The sequence below is a fragment of the Balaenoptera borealis genome, assembly GCF_965194805.1.
Source record: "Balaenoptera borealis genome assembly, chromosome: 13".
Classification (NCBI taxonomy): Eukaryota; Metazoa; Chordata; class Mammalia; order Artiodactyla; family Balaenopteridae; genus Balaenoptera; species Balaenoptera borealis.
The window spans coordinates 2,728,217-2,753,579 of record NC_138870.1 but is presented as its reverse complement, the minus strand read 5'-3'; the positions used below and the strand labels follow the sequence as shown (position 1 = coordinate 2,753,579).

General features: G+C 38.5%; 1 protein-coding gene and 1 long non-coding RNA gene across 22 annotated transcripts in view; one reads left to right on the top strand and one right to left on the bottom strand.

Moving 5' to 3' along the window:
- The window catches only part of ERC1 (ELKS/RAB6-interacting/CAST family member 1), a 417,262-nt gene that overhangs the window by 53,442 nt on the left and 338,457 nt on the right, over positions 1-25,363 (top strand). The gene's annotated exons all lie outside the window — the stretch shown is intronic.
- Positions 18,841-25,363, bottom strand: part of LOC309608715 — a 117,167-nt gene continuing 110,644 nt past the window's right edge. The window contains exon 2 of the long non-coding RNA XR_014233081.1: positions 18,841-22,603. This is a non-coding gene — a long non-coding RNA (uncharacterized lncRNA). The remainder of the gene's footprint in view (positions 22,604-25,363) is intronic.

Here is a 25,363-nt window from a genome sequence, read left to right as displayed (position 1 = left end):
CCAAAAAAAAAAAAAAAACCCAAAAAACCAAAAAAAAAAACCCCACAAAACTATGGGGTCAGACTGCTGGGTGGTTCTGCCACTTATGATCCAAGTGACCTAGGGCAGGTTAATTTTCTTCTGTGTGTCTTGGTTTCCTTATTTGTAAAATGAAAATAATAATAGTGCATCATGGGGGAGATGTGAGGGTTATATTAGTCAAAATACATAGTGCATTTAGAATAGGGACTGGTATGTGGTAAGCATTATAATCTTTTTTTTATTTCTTTAAAGGTGAATTTCAGCATAGGAAAAAATGTTTTCAAGGATACCCACCAAAACATTTTCAGTGGTTTTTCTCAGTTGGAGTATAATGGATTTTTTTCTTACTGTTTTTTTTTTTTTTAAATAATTGTATTTATTTATTTATTTTTAAATTTAAGTCATTTATTAATTTATTTTTTTTTAAAAATTTATTTATTTATTTAATTTATTTTTGGCTGTGTTGAGTCTTTGTTTCTGTGCGAGGGCTTTCTCTAGTTGCGGCAAGCGGGGGCCACTCTTCATTGCGGTGCGCGGGCCTCTCACTATCGCGGCCTCTCTTGTTGCAGAGCATAGGCTCCAGACGCGCAGGCTCAGAAGTTGTGTCTCACGGGCTTAGTTGCTCTGCGGCGTGTGGGATCATCCCAGACCAGGGCTCGAACCCATGTCCCCTGCATTGGCAGGCAGATTCTCAACCACTGCGCCACCAGGGAAGCCCCTAAGTCATTTATTTGACTGCCTTGGGCCTTCATTGCTGCTCATGGGCTTTCTCTAGTTGCAGCGAGCCGGGGCTACTCTTCATTGTGGTGCGCGGGCTTCTCATTGCAGTGGCTTCTCTTGCTGCAGAGCACAGGCTCTGGGCACCTGGGCTTCAGTAGTTGTGGCTCACGGGCTCTAGAGCGCAGTCTCAGTAGTTGTGGCTCAGGGGCCCAGTTGCTCCGCGGCATGTGGGATCTTCCTAGACCAGGGATCAAACCCATGTCCCCTGCATTGGTTCAGGGCACTGTGGTTCAGGCACTGTGGAAAACAGTTTGTCAGTTCCTCAAAAAAGCTAAATATAAAATTACCATATAACTTTGCAGTTTCACTCCTAAGTATGTACTCAAAAGGACTGAGAACCGACACTCAAACAAGTACATGTATATGCATGTTTATAGAAGAAATTCACAGTAACCAAAAGGTGGAAGTAGTTCACGTGCTCATCATGGATGAATGGATAAGTAAAATGGGTATATGCATAAACAGAATGTTGTTCAGGCATAAAAAGGGATTCAGTTCTGATACACACTGTGATGTGGGTATAACTCCAAAATATTATATTAAGTGAAAGAAACCAGATACAAAAGGTCATATATTATATGATTCCATTTATATGAAATATCTACAATAGATTTATCTAGAGAGATAGAACACCAGTTAGTGGTTACCAGGGGGTGAGGGCAGGGTGAAGTGGGGAGAAACTACTTAATGGGTAAGGAAGGAGTTTTACTTTGGAGTGATGGAAATATTTTGGAACTAGATAAAGGTGGTGGTTGCACAACATTGCAGATATACTAAATGCCACTGAACTGTCCTCTTTAAAATGGTTAATTTGGGGGCTTCCCTGGTGGTGCAGTGGTTAAGAATCCACCTGCCAATGCAGGGGACACGGGTTTGAGCCCTGGTCTGGGAAGATCCCACATGCCACAGAGCAACTAAGCCTGTGTGCCACAGCTACTGAGCCTGTGCTCTAGACCCCGTGAGCCACAGCTGCTGAAGCCCACGCGCCTAGGGCCCGTGCTCCACAACAAGAGAAGCCACCGCGATGAGAAGCCTGTGCACCACAACGAAGAGTAGCCCCCGCTTGCCACAACTAGAGAAAGCCTGCGCACAACAACAAAGACCCAATGCAGCCAAAAATAAATAAATAAATAAATAATAAATAAAAAGGTTAATTTTATGTTATGTGAATTTCATCTCAATAAATTATTATTTTTTTAAGTTTATGAGCAGCCATCATCATCTTATGAAGATGATGATTATAACTGTCACTTATTGAGTATTTACTAAAGGCTGGAGACTTCACATGTATTCATTCTAATCCTTATGGCAGCATTGCAAGATAGGTATTAGGAACAAGAAAAACAAAGAACTGTATTAGTGGGCTTAAAAAATTCTGAAAGATACTGACTTGAATCACTTTAAACCTAGTTTATCGATCAAATTAAGAGTGAGCTCTTGAAATCTAATCAAAGACTGGCCAGTAGGGAACACTCTTGTTCTTTACCTTGCTCTGGTTATGTTTAGAGCATCTTAAGTCATAAATTTAGATTTGTTGTATTAATATGATACTTTGGAAACTGCCAGTTTGAAGCATCTGATTATGAACTTGCACTTTTTTGAATTCTTTTTTTAATCTTCCAGTTTTCTGTATTGTAGTTGAAAAGATTTTTTTTCTCTTATAGAAGAAGTGTTTGTGTTTGCAACCTCATGTATTTAAGTTTGATTTTTTTTTTTTTGGCCGCGCTGCACAGCTTGCGAGATCTTAGTTCCCCAACCAGGGATCAAACCTGGACCCCCTGCAGTGGAAGCTCAGAGTCCTAATCACTGGATCGCCAGGGAATTCCCTAAGTTTGATATTTTTGATTTAAAAGAAACAATAAAAATTATACTTAAAAATTTAACAAAAATATGTATGTTGTATGAAATAGTTTAAATGTGATTTGTTTAAAAGAAATAGTAAATTAATTTTTTTAACTCAGAAAGGAATTTCTGTTTTGATAGTTTATTTTCTTTTTCCCTTTTTCTTTTTTCTTTTTTGGTGCTTAGTTCTAAATCCTGGTTAAATATACTGTTTTTGGGGTTTGTGAGATATCGCTGTTTTAGGCATGACTGGTCCATTGAGAACATTGTATCAGTGGTCCCCAACCTTTTTGGCACCAGGTACCGGTTTCGTGGAAGACAGTTTTTCCACAGCCAGCGGGGGTGGGTGTGGTTTGGGGATGATTCAAGCACATTACATTTATTGTGCACTTTATTTCTATTATGATTACATTGTACTATATTAGGAAATAATTATGCAACTCACCATAATGCAGAATCAGTGGGAGCTTGCTTTCACTTGCCACTCACTGATAGGGTTTTGAAATGAGTCTGCAAGCAATTGATTTATTATGGTCTCTGTGCAGTCAAACCTCTCTGCTAATGATGATCTGGATTTGCAGCCGCTCCCCAGCGCTAGCATCACCACTTCAGCTCCACCTCAGGTCATCAGGCATTAGATTCTCATAAGGAGCACGCGACCTAGAGCCCTCGCATGCGCAGTTCACAGTAGAGTTCACGCTCCTGTGAGAATCTAATGGCCGCCGCTGATCTGACAGGAGGCAGAGCTCAGGCGGTAATGCGAGCGATGGGGAGCGGCTGTAAATACAGATGAAGCTTCGCTCCCTCGCCGCTCACCTCCTGCTGTGTGGCCCAGTTCCTGACAGGCCATGAGTGGTAGTGGTCTGTGGCCTGGGGGTCGGGGACCCCATTGTTATGTGAATGAATGTTTACCTCCTTCAGTAGCACTTTGAGTTTAAACACTGGTGATCATTTGATGAAAACTTTTTGTTTTTGTTTCTTTAATGTAGGTTTTAGCAGGGAACAAAGATGGAGTTTTTTGGGTTTTTTAAAAATATTTATTTATTTAGTTGCGCCGGGTCTTAGTTGCGGCACGTGGGATCTTCGTTGTGGCATGTGGGATCTTTTAGTTGCGGCATGCGGGCTCTTAGTTGTGGCATGTGGGACCTAGTTCCCTGACCAGGGATCGAACCCGGGTGCCCTACATTGGGAGGGCAGAGTCTTAACCGCTGGACCACCAGGGAAGTCCCTAATGAAAACTTAGTAACATTTAGTAGTTAATATTTCTTTTTAAGCTATTTAGTTACAGCTAATTTATTTTTTTAAATTTATTTTTTGGCCATGCTATGTGTGCGGGATCTTAGTTCCCTGACCAGGGATTGAACCTGGGCCACTGCAGTGAAAGCGCAGAGTCTTAACCACTGGACCGCCAGGGAAGTCCCTAGCTAATATTTTGAATTATTTTAGTAATGTATATTTAGCATAAACTAAGCTCTTTTTTGATCATAATCCATTGTAGAAATATATGTTATATCATGTCATATATAGACATATATAGGCATATATATATGCCTAAATAATCAAAACATAAGCTTCATGATAAAACATTTGCTCTCTCTATGTGAGATGTACTTAGATATTTTAAGTTTTACTATTTTACTGAAAAATATGTAGGTTGTCAACCACTAGATTGACTTTTGAAAAGTTGCTAGTGTCTATGAAAGTTTGCTATAGGAAAGTAGTTAAGGTTTGGGGGAGACTCCTCAAAAATCTGTGCAACTTTGTAACCAGAACAGTTAAAAGAAATAATAAATGGTACCTCAGGAGATAACTTGGATAGCCCCAGGATTGCAGGTCATTGTGGCTGGAGGCTGCTCCTGCGGGTATTGAAAACTCATAAAAATAATCCAGTAGAGATGCTTGCTTGCAGTGCTGAGACAGTGCAGATGGAGGTAGATCTCTGAGCACAAGACCATGTGCAGCCTGCCTTGAACTGAGAGCTGTGAGCGCTTCAGGGTGCACTCCTGTAAGAAGGGAGCCCTGCTGCAGGTGCTCATTTTTAATTGTCCTGAAATAAAGCTGAAAGGATTCCTGTTTATGCAGCAGCCTGGCTGAGGGCATTCTCCTTTCCTGCCGGTGGGTGTAATTCTGCGTCTGCCCTCTGTTGTTCCTTTGCTTTGGAAAAATTGCTTATGAACCAACAGAGCTTTGATGTAATGATTATTCCTCTATTTATCATGATCATGTGTGAGCTAATTCGTAATATTAAAAACACACTTTATAGCAAAACAGACTGTGTGTGTGTCCTTTGGAGTTTGCCACTTTGACTGTATTCCATTTTAGCTACTGCTTTATAGAGTGATTTCCATAGCTGGTTGTGTCAGCTTGACATTTTGATATCAAAGATCCTGTTATAGTCTTGTTCCAAATGTCAAACAGTGACTTCAGAGTTTCTGAATGATAGGCATAAACTCTTACTAGTGCTTTTGTTAGAAGCATAAGATGATTTTACAGTTTCTTTGTTACTGTCTGTGTCTGTAAACTCTTATGTGTGTTGCTTAAATGAGAGTTTCTCTTGAGTATACAGATCATATTTATATTGCCTAATGAAGCTTTTATATATTGATTTCATGTTATTTGCTGCCTAAGTTTTACAATTCTGTGAACTTCGAACTTGATTAGAACCTTGATGACAGTGGGGAAGGGATTTTGGTTACAGGCAGATTTTAAATATAGGAAGGAAAACTATTGCTTAATAGCTTCTGAATGTCCCTCATTAGTGTATATTTGAAGGGTCAGCGAATTTTATAGTTTATGTGGTTGTAATCAAAGTTTCTTGACTGGAGACTAACTTTACTCCTAAAAGACTGGCTTTGAAATATGTGGAAGGGCCTGTTATCAGAGTAGCGCTGCTAAGAATATTGTTCTGTGTGTTCTTTAATTCAGTCTCTTTTATTTTATGAAACACAATTCTGTTGTCTTTAGAAAGGAGATATTCTATTTTAGCAATGTTGCTTCTTTCTCCAAACACAGGGTAGATAATATAGTAACTTGTAGAGTCATTTTTAGAACATTTTTTTCCTCATTACAGAGTAATAAGTACATATGATAAAACATTTTAAGAATACATAAATGTATGTAGGAAAAAAACTCTCCTGTAATCGCATTTGTCATAGACATACCCAGTTGGGATTGTATTTGTGTGTCTGTTTGTGTGTGTGTACACACACACTATCTCTCTCTCTCTTTGTATTATTTTTTTAATTTAATATGAGGTAAGAATTTCTTCTATCTTAGTAGATATTCTTCAGGAACATTATTTTAAATGACTACATAAAATTGCCATATTTTTAGCCGTTCTACTGTAAGACATTTAGGACTCTTCATTTTCTTTTTTTTTATCATCTTTATTGGTGTATAATTGCTTTACAATGGTGTGTTAGTTTCTGCTTTATAACAAAGTGAATCAGATATACATATACATATATCCCCATATCTCTTCCCTCTTGCGTCTCCCTCCCACCCTCCCTATCCCACCCTTCTTGGTGGTCACAAAGCAACGAGCTGATCTCTCTGTGCTATGCGGCTGCTTCCCACTAGCTATCTGTTTTACATTTGGTAGTGTATATAAGTCCATGCCATTCTCTCACTTCGTCCCAGCTTACCTTTCCCCCTCCCCGTGTCCTCAAGTCCATTCTCTACGTCTGCGTCTTTATTCCTGTCCTGCCCCTAGATTCTTCATAACCTTTTTTTTTTAGATTCCATATATATGTGTTAGCATACTATATTTGTTTTTCTCTTTTTGACTTACTTCACTCTGTATGACAGACTCTAGGTCCATCCACCTCACTACAAATAACAATTTCGTTTCTTTTTATGGCTGAGTAATATTCCATTGTATATATGTGCCACATCTTCTTTATCCATTCATCTGTCAGTGGACACTTAGGTTGCTTCCATGTCTGGCTATTGTAAATAGTGCTGCAGTGAACATTGTGGTACATGACTCTTTTTTGAATTATGGTTTTCTCAGGGTATATGTCCACTAGTGGGATTGTTGGGTCATATAGTAGTTCTATTTTTAGTTTTTTAAGGAACCTCCATACTGTTCTCCATAGTGGCTGTATCAATTTACATTCCTACCATCAGTGCAAGAGGGTTCTCTTTTCTCCTTACCCTCTCCAGCATTTGCTGTTTGTAGATTTTTTGATGATGGCCATTCTGGCTGGTGTGAGATGATATCTCATTGTAGTTTTGATTTGCATTTCTCTAGTGATTAATGATGTTGAGCATCCTTTCATGTGTTTGTTGGCAATCTGTATATCTTCTTTGGAGAAATGTCTGTTTAGGTCTTCTGCCCATTTTTGGATTGGGTTGTTTGTTTTTTTGATATTGAGCTGCATGAGCTGCTTGTATATTTTAGAGATTAATCCTTTGTCAGTTGCTTCATTTGCAAATATTTTCTCCCATTCTGAGAGTTGTCTTTTCATCTTGTTTATGGTTTCCTTTGCTGTGCAAAAGCTTTTAAGTTTCACTAGGTCCCATTTGTTTATTTTTGTTTTTATTTCCATTTCTCTAAGAGGTGGGTCAAAAAGGATCTTTCTGTGATTTATGTCATAGAGTGTTCTGCCTCTGTTTTCCTCTAAGAGTTTGATAGTGTCTTGCCTTACATTTAGGTCTTTAGTCCATTTTGAGTATGGTATTAGGGAGTGTTCTAATTTCATTCTTTTACATGTACCTGTCCAGTTTTCCCAGCACCACTTATTGAAGAGGCTGTCTTTTCTCCATTGTATATTCTTGCCTCCTTTATCAAAAATAAGGTGACCATATGTGTGTGGGTTTATCTCTGGGCTTTCTATCCTGTTCCACTGATCTATATTTCTGTTTTTGTGCCAGTACCATACTGTCTTTTTTTTTTTTTAATTTTTATTTTATATTTATTTATTTATTAATTTTGGCTGTGTTGGGTCTTTGTTGCTGTGTGTGGGCTTTCTCTAGTTGCAGTGAGCAGGGGCTACCCTTCGTTGCAGTGCGCGGGCTTCTCACTGTGGTGGCTTCTCTTGTTGCAGAGCACGGGCTCTAGAGCGCACGGGCTTCAGTAGATGTGGCTCATGGGCTCAGTAGTTGTGGTGCATGGGCTTAGTTGCTCTGCGGCATGTGGGATCTTCCCGGACCAGGGTTTGAACCCGTGTCTCCTGCATTGGCAGGCGGATTCTTAACCACTGCGCCACTGGGGAAGCCCACCATACTGTCTTGATTACTGTAGCTTTGTAGTATAGACTGAAGTCAGGGAGCCTGATTCCTCCAACTCCGTTTTTCTTTCTCAAGATTGCTTTGGCTTTTCGGGTTCTTTTGTGTTTCCACGCAAATTGTGAAGTTTTTTGTTTTAGTTCTGTGAAAAATGCCATTGGTAGTTTGATAGGGATTGCACTGAATCTGTAGATTGCTTTGGGTAGTATAGTCATTTTCACAATGTTTATTGTGGATTTCTCCATTTCTTCCAGGTTGTCCATTTTATTGGCGTATGGTTGCTTGTAGTAATCTCTCATGATCCTTTGTATTTCTGCAGTGTCAGTTGTTACTTCTTTTTCATTTCTAATTCTATTGATTTGAGTCTTCTCCCTTTTTCTCTTGATGAGTCCGGCTAATGGTTTATCAATTTTGATTATCTTCTCAACGAACCAGCTTTTAGTTTTATTGATCTTTGCTATCGTTTCCTTCATTTCTTTTTCATTTATTTCTTATCTGATCTTTATGATTTCTTTCCTTCTGCTAACTTTGGGGTTTTTTTGCTCTTCTTTCTCTAATTGCTTTAGGTGTAAGGTTAGGTTGTTTATTTGAGATGTTTCTTGTTTCTTGAGGTAGGATTGTATCGCTATAAACTTCCCTCTTAGAACTGCTTTTGCTGCATCCCATAGGTTTTGGGTCATCGTGTTTTCATTGTCATTTGTTTCTAGGTATTTTTTGATTTCGTCTTTGATTTCTTCAGTGATCTCTTGGTTATTAAGTAGTGTATTGTTTAGCCTCCGTGTGTTTGTATTTTTTACAAATTTTTTCCTGTAATTGATATCTAGTCTCATAGCATTGTGGTCAGAAAAGATACTTGATACAATTTCAATTTTCTTAAATTTATCAAGGCTTGCTTTATGACCCAAGATATGATCTATTCTGGAGAATGTTCCATGAGCACCTGAGAAGAAAGTATATTCTGTTGTTTTTGGATGGAATGTCCTATAAATATCAATTAAGTCCATCTTGTTTAATGTATCATTTAAAGCTTGTGTTTCTTTATTTATTTTCATTTTGGATGATCTGTCCATTGGTGAAAGTGGGATGTTAAAAGTCCCCTACTATGATCGTGTTACTGTCCATTTCCCCTTTTATGGCTGTTAGCCTTTGCCTTATGTATTGAGGTGCTCCTATGTTGGGTGCATCAATATTTACAGTTGTTATATTCTTCTTGGATTGATCCCTTGATCATTATGTAGTGTCCTTCCTTGTCTCTTGTAACATTCTTTATTGTAAAGTCTGTTTTGTCTGATATGAGAATTGCTACTCCAGCTTTCTTTTGATTTCCATTTGCATAGAATATCTTTTTCCATCCCCTCACTTTCAGTCTGTATGTGTCCCTAGGTCTGAAGTGGGTCTCTTGTAGACAGCATATATACAGGTCTTGTTTTTGTATCAATTCAGCAGTCTATGTCTTTTGGTTGGAGCATTTAATCCATTTATATTTAAGGTAATTATCGATATGTATGTTCCTATTACCATTTTCTTAATTGTTTTGGGTTTGTTGTTGTAGGCCTTTTCCTTCTCTTGTGTTTCTTGCCTACAGAAGTTCCTTGAGCATTTGTTGTAAAGCTGGTTTGGTGGTGCTGAATTGTCTTAGCTTTTGCTTGTCTGTAAAGGTTTTAATTTCTCCATCGAATCTGAATGAGATCCTTGCTGGGTAATCTTGTATGTAGGTTTTTCCCTTTCATCACTTTAAATATGTCCTGCCACTCCCTTCTGACTTGCAGAGTTTCTGCTGAAAGATCAGCTGTTAACCTTATGGGGATTCCCTTGTGTGTTATTTGTTGCTTTTCCCTTGCTGCTTTTAATATTTTTTCTTTGTATTTAGTTTTTGATAGTTTCATTAATATGTGTCTTGGTGTGTTTCTCCTTGGATTTATCCTGCCTGGGACTCTCTGTGCTTCCTGGACTTGATTGACTATTTCCTTTCCCATATTAGGGAAGTTTTCAACTATAATCTCTTCAAATATTTTCTCAGTCCCTTTCTTTTTCTCTTCTTCTTCTGGGACCCCTATAATTCGAATGTTGGTGCGTTTAATGTTGTCCCAGAGGTCTCTGAGACTGTCCTTAATTCTTTTCATTCTTTTTTCTTTATTCTTCTCTGCAGTAGTTATTTCCACTATTTTGTCTTCCAGGTCACTTATCCATTCTTCTTCCTTAGTTATTCTGCTATTGATTCCTTCTAGAGAATTTTTAATTTCATTTATTGTGTTGTTCATCATTGTTGTTTATTCTTTAGTTCTTCTGGGTCCTTGTTAAACGTTTCTTGTATTTTCTCCATTCTACTTCCGAGATTTTGGATCATCTTTGCTATCATTACTCTGAATTCTTTTTCATGTAGACTGCCTATTTCCTCTTCATTTGTTTGGTCTGGTGGGTTCTTACTTTGCTCCTTCATCTGCTGTGTGTTTCTCTGTCTTCTCATTTTGCTTAACTTACTGTGTTTGGGGTCTCCTTTTTGCAGCCTGCAGGTTTGTAGTTCCCGTTGTTTTTGGTGTCTGCCCCCAGTGGCTAAGGTTGGTTCAGTGGGTTGTGTAGGCTTCCTGGTGGAGGGGACTGGTACCTGTGTTCTGGTGGATGAGGCTGGATCTTGTCTTTCTGGTGGGCAGGTCCACGTCTGGTGGTGTGTTTTGGGGTGTCTGTGACCTTATTATGATTTTCGGCAGCCTCTCTGCTAATGGGTGGGGTTGTGTTCCTGTCTTGCTAGTTGTTTGGGATAGTGTGTCAAGCACTGTAGCTTGCTGGTCGTTGAATGGAGCTGGGTCTTAGCGTTGAGATGGAGATCTCTGGGAGAGCTTTTGCCGTTTGATATTACGTGGAGCTGGGAGGTCTCTGGTGGACCCATGTCCTGAGCTCGGCTCTCCCACCTCAGAGACACAGGCCTGACGCCCGGCCAGAGCACCAAGACCCTGTCAGCCGCATGGCTCAGAAGAAAAGGGAGAAAAAAAAGAAATAAAATAAAGTTATTAAAATAAAATATAAAAAATAATTATTGAAAATAAAAGAATTAAAAAGTAATTAAAAAAAGAAGAAGAGAGCAACCAAACCAAAAAACAAATCCACCAATGATAACAAACGCTGAAAACTATACTAAGAAAAAAAACAAAAAACGGACAGACAGAACCCTAGGACAATTGGTAAAAGCAAAGCTATACAGGCAAAATCACACGAAGTCCACTGCCTCAATTTGGGGATGATTCATTGTCTCTTTAGGTATTCCACCGATGCAGGGTACATCAAGTTGATTGTGGAGATTTAATCCGCTGCTCCTAAGGCTGCTGGGAGAGATTTCCCTTTCTCTTCTTTGTTCGCACAGCTCCCGGGGTTCAGCTTTTGATTTGGCCCCTCCTCTCCATGCAGGTCGCCTGAGGGCGTTTGTTCCTGCCCAGACAGGACAGGGTTAAAGTAGCAGCTGATTCGGGGGCTCTGGCTCACTCAGGCCCGGGGGGAGGGAGGAGTACAGAATGCTGGTGAGCCTGTGGTGGTGGAGGCCGGCGTGACGTTGCACCAGCCTGAGGCGCGCCGTGTGTCCTCCCGGGGAAGTTGTCCCTGCATCACGGGACCCTGGCAGTGGCGGGCTGCACCGGCTCCCAGGAGGGGAGGTGTGGATAGTGACCTGTGCTTGCGCACAGGCTTCTTGGTGGCTGCACCTGCAGCCTTAGCGTCTCATGCCTGTCTCTGGTGTCCGTGCTGATAGCCTCGGCTCGCGCCCGTCTCTGGAGCTCATTTAGGAGGTGCTCTGAATCCCCTCTCCTCACGCGCCCGAAACAATGGTCTCTTGCCTCTTCGGCAGCTCCAGACTTTTCCCGGACACCCTCCTGGCTAGCTGTGGCACACTAGCCCCCTTCAGGCTGTGTTCACACAGCCAACCCCAGTACTCTCCCTGGGGTCTGACCTCCAAAGCCTGAGCCTCAGCTCCCAGCCCCCGCCCGCCCCGGCGGATGAGCAGACAAGCCTCTCAGGCTGGTGTGCGCTGGTTGGCACCGATCCTCTGTGAGGGAATCTCTCCGCTTTGCCCTCCGCACCCCTGTTGCTGTGCTCTCCTCTGTGGCTCTGAAGCTTCCCCCCTGCCACGCCCTGTCTCTGCCAGTGAAGGGGCTTCCTAGTGTGTGGAAACCTTTCCTCCTTCACAGCTCCCTCCCACTGGTGCGGGTCCCTTCCCTATTCTTTTGTCTCTGTTTTTTCTTTTTTCTTTTGCCCTACCCAGGTACGTGGGGAGTTTCTTGCCTTTTGGGAGGTCTGAGGTCCTCTGCTAGTGTTCAGTAGGTGTTCTGTAGGAGTTGTTCCACATGTAGATGTATTTATGATGTATTTGTGGGGAGGAAGGTGATCTCCATGTGTTACTCTTTCGCCGTCTTGAAGGTCTCCCCACTTTTCAGTTTTTTTTGTCATATGTATTACTGTTATGGCCATCTTTATTAATACATTTTCATATTTCTGATTATTTTCCTATGATAGGTTGTTAAAAAATTGAGTCTATTCATCAGAGGGGATCAAAGGAATTATAGGAGAGTTTTTCCCATATAAATTTATGTATTCTTAAAATGTTTAACACTTATATTTATTACTTTGTAATGAGAAAATGTTACAAAAATTACCCTACAAATTACTATATTATCCTCCTTATATTTGGAGAGAAAAGCAACATTGCTAGAAGATAGTTTCTGCTTCCTAAGGATGATACAGTTGTGCTTATAAAATAAAAGAGATGAATATACTTATTAACACACTGTTTTCTAGAAGGGTTGGACCACTTTAGGTGATCAGGCGTGTAAGAATGCATGTATCACCTTACCTGTTCATATAATGTTTAAAAATCTTTTGCCTGAAAAAAAACTTTTACCTTTTTCATAGGTTAAAAAGTTTTGTCTTACCTTGCTTTCATTTGCAATTCTTTGTTTACATTTTCATGTGTTTATTGTCCATTTGCATATTGTCTGTGATTGGTATATTCCTATTTGTTAATTTCTCTTGGGGACAGGAAGGTCTTAGTATTTCATTGACTTTTATGGGCTTTTTCAATAGTGAGCATAAAGTACTTTCACAGTTGTGAATAATTTTTAGTTTTTGTCATTTGCTCATTAGTTTTTGACTTTTGATGTTTATAATTCTAGATTTCTAAGCAGTAAAATGTACTATACTTTTCTTACATTTGTAATTTGTAATTTTTTTGTAATTTCTTACATTTCTTTTTTTGTTTAGAAAGTCCTTCCCTATCTGAATATCATTAAATATGTTTATATTTATTCTTTTTATTTTCTAATTAATTTGCATTTTATACTTAGTTCTTTAATCTTCCTGGAACTTATTTTTAATTTTGTGTGGGGAGAACGTATTTATTTTGATGTTTTCCTAATAATTGAAAAACTTTCTAGATACTGTGATCAGTCTCTTTTCTTTTGGTTTGTGGCATTTCCTTTTTCTTTCTTAAGTGCTTAATTATTGTGAGATTTGTTCCATTGATCTCTTTGTTGATATTCTTTTTCCAGGACTACATTGATTTGATTATAACAGGCTTTCAATTTGTATTAATGGCTGATAGGGCGTTGAAAAAAATGTCCTTCAAATATATATGTGTACACACACACACATATATATACATATACATATATATATATATATATATATATATATATATGCTATTCTTAACTCTTTATTCTTATGTGCTGCCAGACATTCTTACCCCACTCTTATATGCTGGCTGCCTCAGGTGTCAGCTTAAATGGTACTTCTTCAAAGAGACCTTCCCTAACCATCCTGCCTAAAGTAGGGCAGTCTGTGCCAGTATCAGCACAAATAAATCAGTCAGCCTTTCAGAAGTCATTTCCTTTCACACCAAATCTTCCAGATGCAGTTCTCATGTTCCTCATTATTAGGTGAGCTGTTAAAATGAAGACAACTATTGATCCACTGTCCGCTCCTATTTAATTGCTTAAAATTTCCAGCAATTAAATAGGAGCAAATTCTGTCATTTAAGAGAACTGACTTACTATTGAAGAGTATAAATTCTAAAGTTGTGGTTAAAAAACTTATACAGTACATTTTTTTTTAATACAGTACATTTTTGATTATGTCCTAGATGAAAAAGACAGCCAGTGTCTGGGACAAAAGATCAGCAAGGCTCTGTAAAACCTTTGTCCCATTTTAAAATGAAGTATTAGGACATCTGTGCCATAGAGATTCAAGCTAGTGTCCCTGAGAATTTTCAGCTGCACCAGAGTGGTGATTGCCCAACAGACTAAACTGGAGAGTGTGGGATAATTATCACAAGAGGACCACACACAATGATGACATGGAAAGTGATTAGTTACAAACAATCAATAGCATAAGAAAAGGATATTAAAAGAAAGTTTTTAGAGGTACTGATTTCAATGAGAAAAGGCTGGTGAGATATTTTGATTCTTTACTAATTGGCTTTCTTCATGCAGGGCTTTCAAAAAGAAAACACTAATTTGAGCACACTAACCAACTTTATTTTTCATGAAAAAAGAAATCCCTTTGTGATTTTAATGCTGCTTAACTCTTTTCTTCACTGTTCATGCGGTTATAATCTTAAGCAAACAAACAAAAAATTGCTATTATAAGGCTGTGGTGCTTCAATGGTGGCAGTAATGGCACTGACCCTAGTACAATTTTCAGTAGATAAACAGAGCTAATTGATTTATAACCATTATTCTAATTAAATAATCATAAATAATAAGGTTCATGTTAGGGATTATGTTATCAAGTGTGTGGTTTTGTCCTTATTTCTCACATGTTTTACTTCGGTGAAGAATTACAAGCTGTAAATGGTACAGATGAACCGGTTTTCAGGGCAGAAATAGACAGATGTAGAGAACAAACGAATGGGCACCAAGGGGGGAAAGTGGCGGGGGGGTGGGTGGTGGTGGGATGAACTGGGAGATTGGGATTGACATGTATACACTAATATGTATAAAATAGATAACTAATAAGAACCTGCTGTATAAAAATATAAACTTCAAAAATTCAAAAAAAGAAAAAAAAAATGAATTACAAGCTGTAATCCAAATGAATTGAAGGGACTATTGAGATGATCCAGTCATTGCTTTTTGAAAAACACTTTAAGCTGCAGACCCCTTTTTTCAAATGAATATTATTCAGATATGAAAATAAAACTTATTATTTATTAATTAATTAATGTGTTTTTTTTGGCTGTGTTGGGTCTTCGTTGCTGCGCACAGGCTTTCTCTAGTTGCGGCGGGTGGCGTGGGGTGCAGGCTTCTCATTGCGGTGGCCTCTCTTGTTGTGGAGCCGGGATCTAGAGCGCAGGCTCAGTAGTTGTGGTGCACGGGCTTAGTTGCTCTGCGGCATGTGGGATCTTCCCGGACCAGGGCTCGAACCCGTGTCCCCTGCACTGGCAGGTGGATTCCCAACCACGGTGCCACCAGGGGAGTCCCTAAAACTTATTTTAAGAAGTAAAATGAAAAAGAAGGCAAAGCTGTTCTGATTGAGACAGGACTGGGGAGCCCAGATGCCCCAGTGTGGCCCTGCCAGTCATTCCCTGAAGATGTTATTTAGAACCCCTGGGCCTCCCAGGGCTGGGTTCAATAAGCCACTAACCAAACCTTTTGATTTTACAAACAGGAGCAACAACAGTAACTGCCATTTATTGATAATTTACAGTGTGATAGGTGTTCTGTCTTACTGCTAATTATTATAATAACCCTGTAGATTCAGTTTCATAATGTTCATAGTATAGATTAATAAATTAAGGCTCAGAGTATTTAGTTAACTTCACTGAAGTCATCCTGATGGAACCAGGAATTGAACCCAGAGCCAAATCTCTCTTGGTCTGTGTTCTCCCCTTAGAGAAAGGGTCCTTAGCAACTTCTTTCAGTTTCTGTGACACTGTTTTCCTGATTTCTACCCACTTCTCTGACTGCTCCTCTTGTCTCCTTTGCCCGCCTCTTACCCCCTGCCTGCCATCTAATGTTGAATCAGTCCTATGACTATCTCCTCTTGCTGTGTTTTCTTTTCCTAGGAAGGCTCATTCACTACCTTGGCCTCAGTTAACATCTGTGTATCAGAGCTTCCACACTTAACATCTTTAGCTCATATCATTCCTCTAAGCTCCAGACCCACATGCCCAGTTGCTCCCTCAAACCTTTTCTCAACATCTCAAAAGCACATTACATTCAGCTCAAGATTTCCCCTCAATTCTGGTCCTTCCTTATTTTTTCCCATTTTTGTTTATGGTGCCACCAACTTGTCCATGGTGTTTAAGTCAGAAACTTCAGAATTTTCCTTGATTGCTTCACTCCCTCGTTTCCCACCCTGCCAGTCAAATCCTGGTGATCTTTTTCCTCTGAAGTATTTCTGTAAGCCATCCATTTTCCCACCCCACAGCCACTGTCATAGTTTGGTCATGTCGCTGTTGGCTGACATTATTGCAGCGGTCTCCCAATTTTCCCCAGTCTTTCTGTTTCCCCCTGATGTGCAGCCTCATTGCAGCCAGTCTGAGCTTTTGAAAGTGCCCATGTGATGTTTGAATTCTGGCTCCACCACTCACTAGTTATGTGAGCTTGGCAGGCTGCTAAGTCTTCCCAAACCTTAGTTTCCTCATCTGTAAAATGGTTATATAATTCTTACCTCATGTACTTGTTCTAAGAATTAAATGTGGTAGTATGTGCCCGGCATCACTATTAGTGATGATGGTAGAGATGATCATACTCTGCTCAAAACTTTTTCAGGGCTTCCTGTTGCCCTTAAAGTCCAAAACTCTTGTCACACTTCCTTGGGGCTCAGTCTCCTTAATCCCTCAAATGTGCTGTGCCCCCTCCTTCTTGAGGGTCTTCACCTAAGTAGTCTTCTCCTCACAGTAGAGGTGTTGTGTCTTTAAATAGTTAATGGAAGTTAACTCATTCTTCAGATCTCACCCAGCCCCCAAATCTTCTCTTATCTTTTACTACCTTGGATTTATAGCTTTTATCCCTGTTTGCAGTTATAATTGTGTATTTTTGTTGCTGTTGGGATTGATGACTCTCTTATCCACCGTTATCTGTCTTATCTGCCTTTATATGGAGACAGACCGTGTTTATTATACCCACCTGCCATTGTATCTCTGTCAGGGAGCTTAATGCCTGCTACTAACTAAAGATCTTTCTTCCGTCAGTGAGGGATTATACTTCAGTATTTTTTTTCTGTTCTCCAATGTTTGGTTAAGTTTATTTTTCAACAGCACTGCCTCCTTTGTGGGCAGAATTGTCTGAAATGGACTCTTTCATGTTAATTACTAGTTCTTGTTCTTTTTTTTTTTTTAAAATATTTATTTATTTATTTGGTTGCACCGGATCTTAGTTGCAGCATGCATGTGGGATCTAGTTCCCCTGCCAGGGATCGAACCCAGGCCCCCTGCATTGGGAGCATGGAGTCTTAACCACTGTGCCACCAGGGAAGTCCCTAGTTCTTGTTCTTGATGGAGAGAACTCCCAAGGTAGCCAGAGCCCTCTCAGAATCTATCATTCTTCTGGTATTGAAATAGGCTAGGGGTTCATTTTTCCGCCTAGGATAAAGTGCTGTTCTTGTGTTCCTGTAGGTTTTGTGTTTTTGTGGCACTTGTCTATACGTTGGGATTCATATTTTCTTTTGCTTAAGTCTGTATAAGAAATATGAAATATTTTAGGTTCACTAACGTCATCAAATGTTCCTTTGTGAACCTCTCATTTAAGTTTTCTTGTTTTTGTTTAGATACCTTGGGTTAAGCAAGTAGCTTTATTTAAAAAGCCAATTTTCCGTATAATATGGGGATCAAAGAATGTGTTCTTAAAAGCTGTCAGAAAAAAAGAATTATATAAGCATCTATCCCAATTCATAAATTTAGTTTAAAAATATTTTAAACATTAGTAATGAATCAGGTATCCCTGTGTTACTTTTTTGTTTCTCAAATACCTGAGAGAAAAAAGAAGCCTGCTTATTTATTTATTTTCCAATAAATATGAAAGGGATAGAAAGGAAATTCTTGAAACTGTTGATTATTGTTGCTTTCAGATTTTCAGTGTCCTTATCTCTAAGATCATTTTTTTTTTTTAATTAATTAATTTATTTATTTTTGGCTGTGTTGGGTCTTCGTTTCTGTGCAAGGGCTTTCTCTAGTTGTGGCAAGCGGGGTCCACTCTTCATCGCGGTGCGCGGGCCTCTCACCACCGCGGCCTCTCCTGTTGTGGAGCACAGGCTCCAGACGCGCAGGCTCAGTAGCTGTGGCTCACGGGCCTAGTTGCTCTGCGGCATGTGGGATCTTCCCAGACCAGGGCTCGAACCCATAGCCCCCTGCATTGGCAGGCAGATTCTCAACCACTGCGCCACCAGGGAAGCCCTCTAAGATCATTTTTTTTTTTTTTTTAATTTTTTTTTTTTATAATTTTGCTTTGCAATTTAGTTTAGTTTTGTTTTGTTTTTAATTTTATTTATTTATTTATGGCTGTGTTGGGTCTTCATTTCTGTGCGAGGGCTTTCTGTAGATGTGGCAAGTGGGAGCCACTCTTCATCGCGGTGCACGGGCCTCTCACTGTCGCGGCCTCTCTTGTTGCGGAGCACAGGCTCCAGACGCGCAGGCTCAGTAGTTGTGGCTCACGGGCCTAGTCGCTCCGCGGCATGTGGGATCTTCCCAGACCAGGGCTCGAACCCGTGTCTCCTGCATTGGCAGGCAGATTCTCAACCACTGCGCCACCAGGGAAGCCCCTAAGATCATTTTTATAGGAATCTTTGACATCAAAATTTTGGTACTGAGATTAAAGTAGCTGTATTTTGTGGGGATTCTCAGGGAAAGATGCCATTTTAGGAAATAGGGTGAGCGGAGAGAAATTAGGATTCTTTCCAATCTTTTTCTGTTTCTTCTCTCATTCCTTCTTTAAGAGAGAAAAGATCCTATGGATAGAATTTTTTCTTTTTCTTTTTTTAAAAAATTAATTAATTAATTAATTAATTAATTTCTGTGTTGGGTCTTCGTTTCTGTGCAAGGGCCCTCTCCAGCTGCAGCAAGTGGGGGCCACTCTTCATTGCGGCGCGCGGGCCTCTCACTATCGCGGCCTCTCCCGTTGCGGAGCACAGGCTCCAGACGTGCAGGCTCAGCAGTTGTGGCTCACGGGCCCAGCCGCTCCGCGGCACGTGGGATCCTCCCAGACCAGGGCTCGAACCCATGTCCCCTGCACTAGCAGGCAGACTCTCAACCACTGCGCCACCAGGGAAGCCCAGAATTTTTTCTTTTTAAAAAAAATTCTCAAGCCTTACAGCGATACTAGGGCTCTGCTAATTAAAGTAGCTTCATAAGTAATAACTTTCTTTGAAAACAGTGTCTTTATTCCTTATGGATGGAATTGAATGCACAATCATTTAGCTTTTTTTTTTTTTTTTTAAGTAGCAACCCAATCCATTTCCACCAAAAATTTCCTTCTAGGAAAGTGGTTTTATGATTAATGGAAAGTGTTATATGATTAATGGTTCTGTAGATATGAAAGTTATAGGCTGGATATCTGCTCCCTTTTATCATCTGTGTCATGCATCTTGTTTATAGTAAATTGAAAAAGGTACATTTAAATGACCAGTAAGGTTGAAGACACGCTCTACTACCTGGCAGTTTCATTTCTGTATGTCTCCTTGAGAGAAACTTTTGCACATGTGCACAAGGAGACAGGTAGATGTACATGTGCTTGTTGTAACAGTGAAAAAGTGGAAAAACATCTAACTGTTCCTCAAGTAGGTGAGTGGATAAGTTGGTATTTATTCACAAAATGGAATATGAGTACACAGTCCTTTCCTCCAAAATACTTAGGGCACATGTATATTGGAATTTAGATTTTTTTCAGATTTTGAAAGGTAATCCAGTATATAAACTGTATATTGTGTAATACTCCCATTGGGATCTGGACAATACCCAGTAATCAAACATATTAAATCTGTAGCAAAACTTAGGAATATTCATATTAAATTGGATAAATAAATGGTAAATAGCCTCATAGCAGTTGAGTCAGGTTTTTGCATTAAGCTTGGAGAAAAATTTAGTCTTTTTAAAGCTCTTTGGATTTTAGAATTTTGGATAAGGAATTGTGAAACCTGTATTATACAGTTCATAAAAGTGAATGAACTAGAGTTATGTATATCAGTGTGGATAAATCTCAAACACTTTTTTAAAAGATTGAAGTATTGTTGACATATAACATTATATTAGTTTCAATATTTTGCTATTGAGATACATTACAAAATGATCAACACATTGGGTCTGGTTAACATCCATCACCGCACATAGTTACAAAGAACTTTTTTTTCGTGGGATGAGAACTTTTAAGATCTACTCCCTTAGCAACTTTCAAATATGTAATACAGTGTTATTAACTATAGTCACCATGCTGTACATTATATTCCCAGGACTTATTTATTTTTATAACTGGAAGTTTGTACCTTTTGACTCCCTTTACCCATTTCACCCACTCCCTGTCCGCCCCCCCCCGGCAACCACCAATCTGTTCTCTATCTGTGAGCTTGTGGTTCCCCCCCCCGAAATGGTAAGATTTTATTTTTTTTTATGGCTGAATAATATCCCATTGTGTATATCTATACACATATGTGTATAGATATACACACCACATTTTCTTTATCCATTCATCCATTGATGGACACTTAGGTTGTTTCTATATCTTGGGTATTATAAATACTGCTGCAGTGAACATGGGGGTGCGGATATCTTTTCGAGTTAGTTATTTTTGTTTTCTTTGGATAAAAACTCAGAAGTGGAATTGCTGGATCTAATGGCAGTTCTATTTTTAATTTTTTGAGGAACCTCCATTATTGTTTCCTATAGTGGCTATACCAGTTTACATTCTCAGACACATTATGTTGAGTAACATGAGCAATTTGCAAAGAGAATCAAGAACAGATGACATCACTTATGTGAATTTTAAAAAAGCAACAGTGAGGGGTGGGGGAGAGAGAGAGAGATATCTGAAGCAAATAAGGCAAATTGTTGATGGTGATTTCCATACGTTGTTGTATATTTGAATGAGTCTCTGTAGCCCCAAGCTTCTGTTTTCTTCTCTAACCTTTTTAAGAATGCAGGGTTACAATTGAATTAGGTGATAGAGCATAATACATGTTGGAACTGGAAGTGTTCTTAAAATCAACTAAATTATCCTTCTTTCTTTTAAGTGAAGTCATTCCTACTTGTTAAGAAATTTTCTTGAATATTTATTTGCTTTTCCCTTTTCTGACCTATATCTGTTACTTTTTTCTCTTTTAATATATTTATTTTTTGTTGGAGTATAGTTTACATACAGCAAAATACATGGATCTTCCGTATCATAGTTCCATGAGTTTTGACAAATGCCAGTAGTCGTATAATGCAGTCTTACGAAGATATGGAACATTTCCATCATCCCATAAGGTTCCCTTGAGCTCCTTCCCAATCAGTATTTTCCCTGCCCCCAGCACATAGATAGTGTTCTAATTCCTTTCACTTTAGATTAGTTTTGCCTGCTCTAGAACCTCCTATACATGGAACCATATAGTCTGTACTCTGTTGTGTTTGGCTTCTTTTGCTCAGTGTACTATATATTTTTTTTTAAGTTTATTCGTATTGTTGCATGTATCCATAGTCATCCTAATATTGAGTAGTTTTCATTGCATGGATATTGCATAATCAATTTATCCGTTCTCCTGTTGATGGGGTTGTTTCCAGTTTTGGCTCTTATGAATAAAGCGGTTGTAAACATTTTTATACAGATGTGTTTGTGGCCATGTTTTTATTTCTCTTGCGGAAATATCTAGGAGTGAAATCGCTGGGTCATAGGGTAAGTGCATGTTTAACTTTCCCCTAAAAGTATGCAGTCAGCTGAAGTGAAGTGAAAGATTTTATGGTCATAGACCTAAGTATTCAAATTGAAAATACAACGTGATGAGTAAATATGGATGTAGGAGATAAATGAAAATAATGATAACACATGTATTTATTGGAGTTTATGTGATAAAATTGGTGAGAGTCAAGAAAACAAATGTATTTTCCTTTTAAATACCCCATGAAGATCCCATATGGTTTTATTTCCTCTCAACATGCTGCTAAAACATGAAGCAATCTTTTGTATTGTCTGTTTACTACCTAAATTGATTTTCAAAAAAATTTTATTAATTTTTAAAGATTTCTTTTATCTACTTAACATTTTTACAGAAGCATGTGCAAAAGAGTCTTTGATATGCCTTATTTGATGGTTGCCATGGAAAAATTAAGGGATTATATACAAAAAAAATAATATTTATACCTTGGTGTTTTGCTTTTGAAACAATTATGATTTTCTGCATAATAGTTTGACTTTTTATTGTTATTTTATCCCCAGATGCTTCTTTGGTTTTATTTATCAAGATTCTCTTTCTCTCTCTTTTTAATTACACTTTTTAAAGATTTGTTCCTTGTAGAGAAATGCAGTTAAGTTTTATATGTTGATCTTATATGTGCCAGGCTTGCTAAACTCTTTTTTTTTAAAATATTTATTTATTTATTTGTTTTATTTTTGGCTGCGTCAGGTCTTAGTTGCTGCACGCGGGATATTCCTTGCGGCATGCAGGATCTTTCGTTGCAGCGTGTGGGCTCCAGAGCGCGTGGGCTCTGTAGTTGTGGCACGTGAGCTGAGTTGCCCCGTGGCATGTGGGATGCAGAACCCACGTCCTCTGCATTAGAAGGTGGATTCTTAACCACTGGACCACCAGGGAAGTCCCTTGCTGGACTCTTAATTATACAGATATTTTGTCTGTAATTTCTTCTGAGTTTTCATCCTACAATCTCTGTATAATGACTGTTTCTTGCTTTCTAATTCTTATACCTTTGATTTCCTTCTCTTGTCTTACTGCACTTGGTCTTAGTATCTCTAGAACAAAATACAACAGTGGACTATTGTAGTCTATCAGTTGCCTAGTGTAGATTTGATTTTTACAAGAAAGCCCATTATTAAAGAGGTAAGTCTTGAAAAAAATGTGAGTAATTTGGTTGGTTTATTCTGGTTAGCTGATGTTCTTCATATATGTTCTATGCTATTTTCTCCCCAAGACAGAATTATTTATGTAAATAATTTTGATGGTCTTCATTTCAGTTTAACACAGTTTAGTGATAGTGTGTGTGAAAGCATCTTAAACAATGACAGTGTACACGAGTGCTTTTCTGTAAGATTGTAAGGTCAGGATCTCTTTGTACTCTCCCTCAATATCAGTCTTCCTTGCCTCTTCTCTTTCTTTGGAGGAAAAGGAGGGGAAAAAAAGGAAAAAGGAATTCTATAGCTTCTGGAAAGCTTTGGGCACACAGTGACTTCAGTGTTGACATAGCTCTGTGGGGCACAGACATTAGCCCCTGTTAGCTTTATGCCATGCGCTGCAGCTGAATGTCAGCAGGGACCCCCCCCCCCACAGCCAAGCTGCCGCCTCCTGTGTGTGTTTATTCAGCTGAATCCACTCCCAGTTGTAGCATTGCCAGGGTTAGCTCTTAACATGTTCACAGCTGACTGGTATCGCTTAACTCTTCTTTCTTTACCCTTCTTCTTGATTTATATACTAGTATTTCAGGGACTAAATCTGGGAATTTTGTTAACCTCATTGACGTCTGTTGCAGGTGCTTGAAACTTTTGGGTTGTAGAGCATGAAGAAAGAAGTGAGGTTGATACTTAAAATGCTGCTAGACTGAACAGTACCTTTATGGTCCCTTGTATTTAATTCTGCCTTTGCTTTGTTAGTGCTGAGCATTCTCAAGTTAAACACTATGGAAATGGTTACTGTAGGATCCCTCTGCTGGTTGATTTTACTTTTAAGGTTAAAAAATTTTTTTATTTTGATGTTATATTTTAATGGAATGACGTCTTCAATCCTGACATTGCTTAGTATGATATTTTTACTATTGTAATATCTGGTTTGGGATATTATCTTTTCTTCTTCCTGTACTTTTCTTCCTCCACCCATTCCTTCCTCTCTATTTCTGCCTTTTGTTCAGTTTGAGAGTCAGACAGGCTTTCTAGAGGAGATAATGCCTGATCTAAGGATGAAAGGACAGGTAGGATTTAGCTGGGAGTGAAAGTGAGGGAACAGGTAGAGGATATTCTTTATTTATTTATATTTTATTTATTTATTTATTTATTTATTTAACATCTTTATTGGAGTATAATTGCTTTACAATGGTGTGTTAGTTTCTGCTTTATAACAAAGTGAATCAGTTATACATATACATATACTCTTTAAGTAGAGGCTAAAGGGTAAGTAAATGGTATGGGAGTTTGGGTAACTGAAAGCTATTTGGAATTTCTAGAACTTGTACTAAAATCAGTTTATTGTCACTTGAGTTGTTGTCTTGATGAGCACACAGTAATAGAATGTATTATGACCTCGGGACTTACCCATTTTGATAGTATTTTTGTTTATTCTTTAATTTCTCCTCTGGGTTATGCTGGCATAAAGGCAGATGTTCTTTTTTCTCTCCTGGATTCAGTAGCAGAGAGTAGCTGCTAGGAATGTGGAATAATTGCTTGTTCATTTTCTTGACTCCGATATCTTTTTTAGAGGAGAATAAGCTCAAAGTAGCATTCATTTAAACAATTTAATCTATCCATTTGAATTCTGGTGTGGTTGTTTTTTGCATTGTAATATGTCTCTTGCTGGTGTTTATTTAGATCAGTCTGAGAACTTGGTTTTGGTTTAATATTTGAGAGTTTACAGTGTGCTTTGCTGCACAGAAAATAAATCCTTGTCATCAACTGAAAGAATCAACGGAAAGAATACTAGACTAATGATCAGACGAAATGAACTACCTTAGAGGCTCTTCCTTTGTCTCAGTCTTGGAGATTCAGACTCATTAAAAAACTTTGAGTTTCTTCTAAAATGATAGAAATTAGAATACTTTCTTTTCATATTAAAGATTCATGAATCCAAATCATAGTGATCTTATAGAATCTAAACTTCATTTGAGCATGTTGCATATATAATAAGTGCTTTTATGTGTCCCATTTCTCGTTCTTGAATATTCTTAATTTAAAATTTATAATAAGGTATAGTGCTGGTGTGTGAGTGTGTATATATAGCTATTAAGTTTTACCACTTTGTAAGCTCTGTTTTTGGATAAGAACTCTATCCTACACTTTTGGTGTATGTTGTATAGTATTAAAAGTATAAAAGATTCTTGTTGACAGTTAATTATTTGAAAATGCTTCTCTTCACTTCAGATCAAACACAAATAAATCCAGAGTGTATAATTAACATTTTTTTTAAAATTAGGATTGCATTTAGTATTTTGGCCAGTTTGTATTTGAGATAGAATTTTTTTTGTGTTAGCTGGTAAGGAACTAATTGTTACAGAATAAGAGTAATTCTCTCTGTTATAGGGGAAAGATATAATTTTCCAGGGACTTGATTTGCATCTACTATCCAGTAGCCATTTACTTTCAAAATAATGCATGAAAATTTGTTTTTGTCA